We start from the raw sequence: 8,778 nt of genomic DNA, 5'->3' as shown, positions 1-8,778 counted from the left end.
ATGACTAGGGGCAAAGTCTCCATCTCAGTCGTGGACGTGCCAGAGCTCTCCAGCTCCCCTTCAGACACGGCCCTGCCCTCTCTCCCATAGAAGAACCTGCAGAACTACGTGACCATGAACTGGGAACACACAACAAGGGTACAAAGGTCTTACCTGAATTCAGCTCAGCATGGCAATGACAGACTGGTCCCTCTTGGAGGTTGTTCCCAGTGTCCTTGAGGCATTCGAACCCCTTCTTGGCGGCTGACTCCAGACAGTGGCTCACCTGTCACAGTGGCTCATGATAGAGGGATGAGAAGTTCCTCGGAGACAGGTGTCACCACACCACTATCATCACCCTTTGTCGTGGAATAAATCTATGTCCCTCGTCGGATTAAGAAACCCTTCAAACAGGACTGGAGCAGGTGGCAAGAAAAGGCTCCCTTTGAAGAAGGGCTGAGCTTGGGGACATGTCCAGTCCTATGTCTCACTGCTGCCATCACCACACACAGTGGTGCCCCAAATGGGCAGGGTACCATTTCCAGTACACGGCTCCTGCTCGCCCAAGGTACCTATTCCTATCATCGCGCCATCGCATCTGGTCAGGACCCCAGCATTAGGCCTGTGCGTCTCCAGTTCCTGCTGCTGCCTGCCTCCACCAGCGATCCTGTTTCCTCTCTGAATTCCGAGCGCCGCAGCATCCATCTTCCTCACCTTCACAAAACAGGATTGTGCAATGATTTCATGGATACGACCTGCAAGGCACAGGATGGAAAAGAAAAGGAAACTCACACCCTGGACATTCAGGATACTTAAAATCTTTGTGACTTGAATGACGTTATCAACCAAGGGAAAGCACAGTCCAGAAGTCGGGAAAGCATGTTTGCAAACCATGGATCTGGCAGGTTCTCAATATCCACAATATCTAGAGATCCCAGGAACTCAACAACATCAACAACAAGAGAAAAACAAGTCAAATGTGATGTGTGAATGTACACATGGGCAAGAGACATAACCTCAAAGCTATACGCAAGGAAGGAAATTGCAAGCAATGAGATACCTTTATGAATCCATGAGGTTGGCTCCCCATGGAAAAAGAAAAACAAAACAAAACACAACAAAGCAAAACAAAACAAAACAAAACACTCGGGAGAAAGGAAAAGACCAAGCCATGGCAAAGATAAAGAGAATTAGGAACCTTGCTGATTGGGTGTGGTAGGAATGTTTAAGGGCATGCTTGTGAAATCAGTATGACAGCTCTTCACAAAAATCAACTTGAGTGGGACACCTGGGTGGCTCAGTCTGTTGAGGTCTCAGGATCCTGGGATGGAGTCCCACATCGGGCTTCTTGCTCAGCCGGGAGCCTGCTTCTCCCCTGCCTGCTCTGCCTGCCACTTCTCCTGCTTCTGCATGCCTCTTTCTCACGCTGACAAATGAATAAATAAACCGTTTTTAAAAAATCAACTTTCGCACTACCATGTGTTTTAGTACTTGCCCTTCTGTGCTAGGTACCCACATTCATGAACAGGATAGTATGGTCCTGGAGACTTATCTGAGCACACCTTCTCATGGCAGCATGGTTCCTAAAAGCTAACCCATGAACGCAATCCAAGTATCTGTCCAGGGAGGAACAGATGTTGTATATACAGACGTTGGGATAGTATTCATTCGCTAAAGAGGACAAAAACATTGACATGCGCCACCCCGTGGGCGAACGTTGAGGAGGGTGTGCTAAGTGAGAGGAGTATGCATGAAGATAACCAACTTGGACTCCACTCTTAGGACCTACCTAGAGTGGACTCCGAAGGACAGAAAGTAGAATGGTGTTTGCCAAGGGCTGGAAGGAGGCGCTCGCGGGAAGAGTCTGACGCATGCTAAAGAGCTTTAGATGGACAAGATGCCAAGGAGATGGGAAGGTGGGTTCCAGGGAGCTTGGGACAAAGACATTAATGCTTTTTAAGACATTTAGAATGTACTCCGTGAACTTCATGGACTTCACGACCTAAAAATAAATTGCACTGAAAAGCTGCAAAGATGGAGAAATGAACACAGGACCATTTCATCTGGCCCTTTATACCCTTTCCAGGTAGGTCCTCTCTCAGCCATTCGACTTCTGCCATTTTCCTTGAGACAACATGGAGCCAACAAAATGTCCTTCTGTGCCTACTTCGAGGTTGAAAGACAGAATTGCCCCACCCGGGACAACTTTATGTGAGAAGGTATTTTTCAGAGTTAATTTCTTGAGACCTGTTATTCCTTGATCATGTTTTCAAACAGAACCCAAACTGAACATTCTCCTTCGTCTGCTTGATTTTTCCTTCCCTGATTTTTTCCCCCCACTCAGAACCCATTGTTGATGCAAGGGCTTGGGTGTTCCTATGCCTGTCGTCATCTACTGACTTTAGCTTCTGCTGTTTCCAGTTTTGCTTACGTGTCATTCCTTTACCAAGTCAACTTTCCCGAGGCTCATTATGAATAGTAAAATATTTTCGGCCCCAGTTGGATTGAAAGAACTGACATCGAGCACTGTGCACGTCTCAGCTACACAACACAATGACTTCATGTTCCTAGGCCCTAAAAGGATGACCAGAATAAGCGGTGTTCACAAGGATTCCTGACCATGGGGGTGGGCGCAGGGAGTTCTTGGCCATATTCCTTGGCTGTCTAGGAGTATGTTCCCAGGCGTGGAACTCTGGGATCCTACGGTAGATTGTTGGTTGGGAGCATAGGAGCTAACAAATGCCGGTGAGGACAGGGAGAACAGGGAACCCTTGGACACCATCCGTGGGAATGCACACTGGCACAAGTCACTGTGCAACACAGTATGGAGGGTCCCACAGTCTAGAGATGGACCAACGCACCAAACAGTGCCATGCGAAAGAAAAGAGCAAGCGTTCCGTGAGACAAACGAAGAATACTCTGAAAGAAGGCTGCAGAGTCATTGGAGAGAAAGGCCCGAAAGGCCTCACTGAGGGGGACAGCGCTGAGGACAGAATAAAAACAAGGGAGCTAGTCCCACACAAGTCTGGCTGCCCTGTGTCATGAAGAGGGAAGGCACCTCTGCCTTAGAGCCTCACTACCAGAAGCTGGGTTGGCCAGAGGACATGAAAGAGGCATCCAGTGTGGCTGGAGAGCAACTGGGAGCAGAGCAGAGGGTGGTGAGGAAGGCAGGGACAGGGCCTCAGGCCTGGGAGACAGGTAGCGATCTCTTGTCCCTCTGCAACGGCATTGCCCCAATACCCTGCATCTTCAAATGCATGGACTGAATGCCCCACAGTTGTTGCAGAAGAGGAATGGAGGCACAATTCCGCATGCTTCCTCCACATCACCATACTTGTGAGCCCGTGGTTGTAACTGAGGCTGGACTAGCAGAGGATTTTCCCCAACTTAGCACCCATCATTCGGGGAGCCATTCAACTCAGAATCTGAGTTTCTGGGCGCATGTTGGCCTTGCCACTGCCTCCGATCCTGGCACTGTGAGCCTCGATAGATGGCAGCACCAACCATCTGGGCATGTTTTTCGCTTCAGATTCCGAGAAGAAAAGGGGAACAAGGGAGAAGTGGACCATGAGCAAAGAAACTAGGAAGTGCGAAACTCCTTGCCTGACATCTAGAGAAACACGAGGCATGCTATTTCATCACGTTGAGTAAGTACATCGCGTGGCTCAGAAGCCACTCGCTAACCACCCAGAGCTTGCAGAGTGATGCCTCCACCACAGGTCAGGATCCCTGGGAGCCACTGTGAAGGCTGCTCCCCTCATATACCAGAACGAGGGAAAGAGGTCTCCTTCTAAAGCTATGTGGGAAACAACGGAACCGTTTCACTACCGAGGATGACAAAGTCTGCATCTTCGTGCATTTCCACCCCATCATGGTGCCCCATTATAATGACGCCAAGAGGGAAAGGGACGGTTCCAAAACGACACAAAGCCGGGACCCAGGCCTCCTCGCAGCGTTCCTCCAGGCCACGTCCCACCCCTTCCTGCAATTCATCTGGCCTTCTATGTGTGCCTCTGATTTCCCGTGACACCGTCGCACACATACCACAAATACGGTCTACATACACCCTAAGATGTCCCAAGGAACTAGATTCTCCCTGGTCCCCACTATGCAGGTTGGGAATGTGGGCACTAGGGGAGACACACAATGACTGAGGACACAGGAGTGGGAAAGGACAGAGAACAAACGTCTGACTTCAGCTCTGTCTCCTGAAAGGGAGGACCTGAGTGCCAATTCCAGAGCATGGTGCCTCTGGCACTTTTGGCTCATTGTGTACAGTCCCGGGGAAGAGAGGTCAAGAGCCAAGTGAAGGGGCTGCAGAGAGGGGGTGACTTTAGGAAGGGCCCCAGGTATTAGAATCCTGAAAGCGTGACCTCATATTCTTCATGATAGGCCCCAACTGAACTTAGAACTCTGGCAACCAGGAACCCACTTTCAAAGGGCAACCTGCTCTCCAGCACACTTGAGTGGAGACCTTCGACAGAACACCATGTTCAGTTGTTGTCTTCCTACTTCCAGGGGTGCTGGGCCCACAGGAGCCCAGAGCCAGAGACATGACTGCAGTTGCAGACAGTGCTTCAGCCCTCTTTTCCGAAGCTTCTGGTCATGGGGCCGGAGACACCAACAGGTAACACAAGGCAGCTCGGGGCAGCCCACTGGAGAGTGGGCAACAACTGTGGTCCCACCTCAGCGGGCACACACCACTGTCCCTTACTGTGTGGGAGCGCATCTCTCTCTCTCTCTCTCTCTCTCTCTCCCTGTTTGTGTGTGTGTGTGTGTGTGTGTGTGTGTGTGTGTGTGTGTTTGTAGAAGTGGGGACAGGGGATGAGGGATATGCCCTTCCTGGGCAGAAGCAAGCTGCCTGGTGTTGGAGGCTGGACCCATCTGTCATGTTCATACCCCAGGTCATAGCAGGCTGGATGAAAAGGGGAGGGTGACACAATGATAAGGCTCATGGTAGTCATGAGCCTTAGAGTGTCCTCTGGCTACGTCCTTGCTCAATGTCTTTTCAGCCATCCCTCTTAGCCTGAACTGGAGAACACGATGTCTAGTGGGGGTGTCCCCTGGTGGCAATGTTCCGGGAGGCTGCTAATGGCTCTTGGCCCTGTGTCTATGGGGCACTGCCTTTTCAGAGCTGCACCCCAGAGACTGTGAATGAGCTGGCTGGGGACTTCAACGACTCCAACTCGCTGGACAAGGGTCAGGTGTCCCAGGCCACCCAGGATCAGTGCTGCTCTGAGGTGAGAATAGGAAGAAGCTCCTCCACACCCAGGGCCCCCATGCAACGATGGGGACAAACCTGGGGCCTTCCCAGAGTGTTTCCACTTGACTATTCCACCGGCCCCACCCCAGAGTAACCCACACCTCCGCACATATGCCACACCTATGGGTAAGTAAGGGAGGAAGACACTCTTCACCTACGTGGGACTGGTAGAGAATAGAGTGAATGCTTTCCGTGGCATGGGGGGAAGTTGTTTTGATTTCTTTCCTCTGGCCTTGTGTTGCTTTTCACAAAGCCATGAGTATCTTGGCCTTTTCCCACGGGTTTTACGATTTTCCCTACTCATGCCAGCTAACAAGTGGAGAACCCAGCTGGGTTCTGGAGAACTGGCCCACGCCCTTCTAAATCCTCATACCAGATAGGGTGATTGAACCTACAAAAGGGCCGGTGGGATCAAGCCATTCTACAGGTCTTTCTGGAATGTATCAACTCTCAGAACACATCGAATCCTAGGAGGTCCACCAGCTCACAGGCTCTTTCCCTCTAGGTCCTCACAGTCCCCCTTTCTAAAGGACGTGGTCTGCTACAGTGACTCGGTCTAGCATTGCTGCTGGAACTTGACGTGACTCAAACTGCTTGCCATTCCAGCAATGCTGCAAGGAAAGGGCACCTCAAGGGTCCTCACAGATGATTTGGGTCACTCCATCTGCCAGACCGTAGACCCAAAGATTGGGTGGAAGGCCTCCGATGCCTCCTGGCCCAGGTAGCTGGCTCTGGCATGAGCTGCTGCAAGGCTTCAGCTACTCCATCTCCCTTGACAAGCAGCAGGGACCTCAGGCCACCAACAACATCCAGTCCTGGTCTGGGGTGAGAACGGGCCCAGGTTCATGGCCAGTCTCAGGACCCAGAGATGACCGGGGCCAGCCCACAGCCCAGACTAGACACAACTGGCTGCCCTGGGGCCTGCCAAGGAAGGTGGTTTCCCCCTGAACCTTTCTGCCCCTGACAGCAACAGGCCAAACCGCATCAGCATAGGCGAAATGCCATGTAGCCCATGCTTTGGACAGATCTCAGACCCAACGCGGATGACCTTGAGCAGGCTTGGAGATTCTCAACCTCTCTTTTCTCCTCTCAACAGTAGGGCTCCTTCCTCATGACTCCATGGCATACACATACAGATCTTCATACGGGCTAGGAAGAGACAGACAGGCTATTGCTGTCCAGCGAACCACACATGTTGAAGTCACCAGTACATTTAAGCCTAGATGGGTCCTTTGGAGGTTGGTTTTAGGTTTTCAGCCAAGAACCTTTTTTCTGGGTGGGCACACAAGTCCCTCGTCGTCTTGCCCAAGTTCCCAAAGGGATGGGAGGATGCAGTCTGAGCTCCAGACCCTGCTCTTCCTGGGGCTTCACGGCGTTGAAGCTGACTATGTTGCTCCCCACCCCGCCCCCTTGTCTGCCTGCTGGAAAAGGCATCATCCCTGTCCCCGGACGAGGCCTGCACGATGCTGGAGCTCAAACAAGGCACAGTGCAGAGATGGAGACATTCCCTGCTGCTATCCTTCCCGGATAGAAGCCTCTCAATCGTCACCACCATGTTCTCCATCTATCAGATGTTCCCGTCAGCCCGGCAGGTCCGGGATCACCAGTTCCCTCGGTGAGTGCCCACCTCATAGCCAGCACAAGGGGGAGCCTTCCGTCTACTAGTTGTAGGACTTGGGAATGTCACTGCACCTCTCTGACTTTCCCTCTCCTGTCCGGAAAAGTGGAGGTGCTAAGAGGATGAACCTCGTAGGGCGACTGCAGGGAGTCATGGGAGGAAACATGGCACGCGCCTCTCTGGGGCCCGGCTCTGCAGAAAGGGCTGCTGGACATGCTGGGCGTCTTCGCGCTGAACATTTCCCTCTCCAGGGAAGACGCGTTCAGGCTCAACCCTCACAGGCCTGTGGTCCTTCTGGGTCTAGAGAAAGGAAACGGAAAGCTGGCAGCTTTCCTATTGGCAAAGGACCTCTGAGATGCCATCTAGCTGGTCCTGACTGTGGTCCTTTATGTGCCCAGGTCGAGGGGACACTGGGAGCAGGCAGAGCAGCCCAAGGGCCACTCAGGATTTGCAAAGTCCTGTTTGGGATGATTTCATTCAATCATGGCTCTTAAGCACCTAGGAATGCAGGCTCTCTCTAGTCACCAAGAGCAGTGAATGGGTAACGTAGAGACAATGTCTGGGTCTCCATTCTCGTCCCAGGGTCACATAGGCACTCTCCACATCCTAAGCACGCATGTCTAGCGTTCATCAGATGGGGCATCTCTGTGACCTACTCTAGGGATGAATGGATCCACCTCTCTTGGGACCACGAGGATGCACTCTACGATCAAGGAAGAACAGGATAGGTCTTTGGGTGCCAGAGGAGGTCCTGCTGCCTCCACAGAGCAGGGTGGGAGGCGACAGGGGATGTTGCTGGCGAGGGATGTTCAGAACCATGGATCTCCCAGGACTCTCGATTTCCATGGGAGAGCTTAGTGGGGCAGCTTCCTCTGAAGAGGCCAAAGAGTCCGAGAGAGGTGTGGACGGGATGCCAAGCACTCTGGGAAGCAGAGCCCATTGTGGGCTGAGTTGGTGCCTACAACAGCCATCCCTTGGATGGTCCATTCTTGCTCCGCCTGCCCCTATCCATATCCACCTCCGCTGACCACCACAAGTGGGGCCAAGGACAGAAAGGGTGGGGACCGGACCACTCACCCGTCGGCCTCCAACCAAAGCCCAGACACTGGTCTGCAGGGAGGATGCATGACTGAGGGGCCAAAGGACAGACCTATGGGAGGTCCCTCCCTCATCCCACGTGGTCAGCAGTCAGCAAGGACAGCTCCAGAGGGGTTGCAAGTGGGCTGGCACCATTCTGTGGGGCCCACACTGAAAGGATGGTGCTGTGGGAGTAGCGTGGAAAAGGAAGGGAAGGCCAGGTCTCTGACTCTGCCCCACATTTGACTTTCCCCAGCACTCTGTGTCCCATCTTGGGAACCTGGCCTGAGCAGACACGGCAGGATATCGGGCAGTCCCTGCACACTGCCCATGTGGAGGTCAAGGGGGCCTATGTGCACGTCACGTGGCATGACCGGGACCTAAACACCCATGCCCCCGTTCCGCTGAGGCAGCGGGAACTTCTGCAGCTCACAGAGGCTGAGGCGGAGGGTAAGGGGCATTGCAAGCTGGGAAGGCCATCTGGGATGGGGCTCATGGGCTGGGTATTCCTTGAAAGGCCATGGGATCCGTCCTGTTCAGGGAAAGGCACATGGAGTGTCAGTGATGTGGCTGAATCGTTCCCCTTACTCCCACCCCCGTGTCCGCTATGCGACGCGTTCCAGCAGCTGAGCCGGCCAAAGAGCCTCCCATGGAGCGAGAGGCAACCCTGGCTCTGCATCAGCCATCACCTTCAGGGTCCGAGCCAGCCTCCCCTCCACCGGCTGCTCCAGAACTGGAACAGGGGCTCCTAGGTTACGGATGGTCGCCGGGTCCTGAGGCACAGACGGCTGGGCCATCGGCTTGCCTGGGAGTTTGCACGCCAGCTGTCGCAGGTGCCACT

This window comes from Mustela nivalis (genome assembly GCF_964662115.1).
Source record: "Mustela nivalis genome assembly, contig: HAP1_SCAFFOLD_2561, whole genome shotgun sequence".
In the NCBI taxonomy this organism is placed as follows: domain Eukaryota; kingdom Metazoa; phylum Chordata; class Mammalia; order Carnivora; family Mustelidae; genus Mustela; species Mustela nivalis.
Note: the sequence above shows the minus strand (reverse complement) of the source record.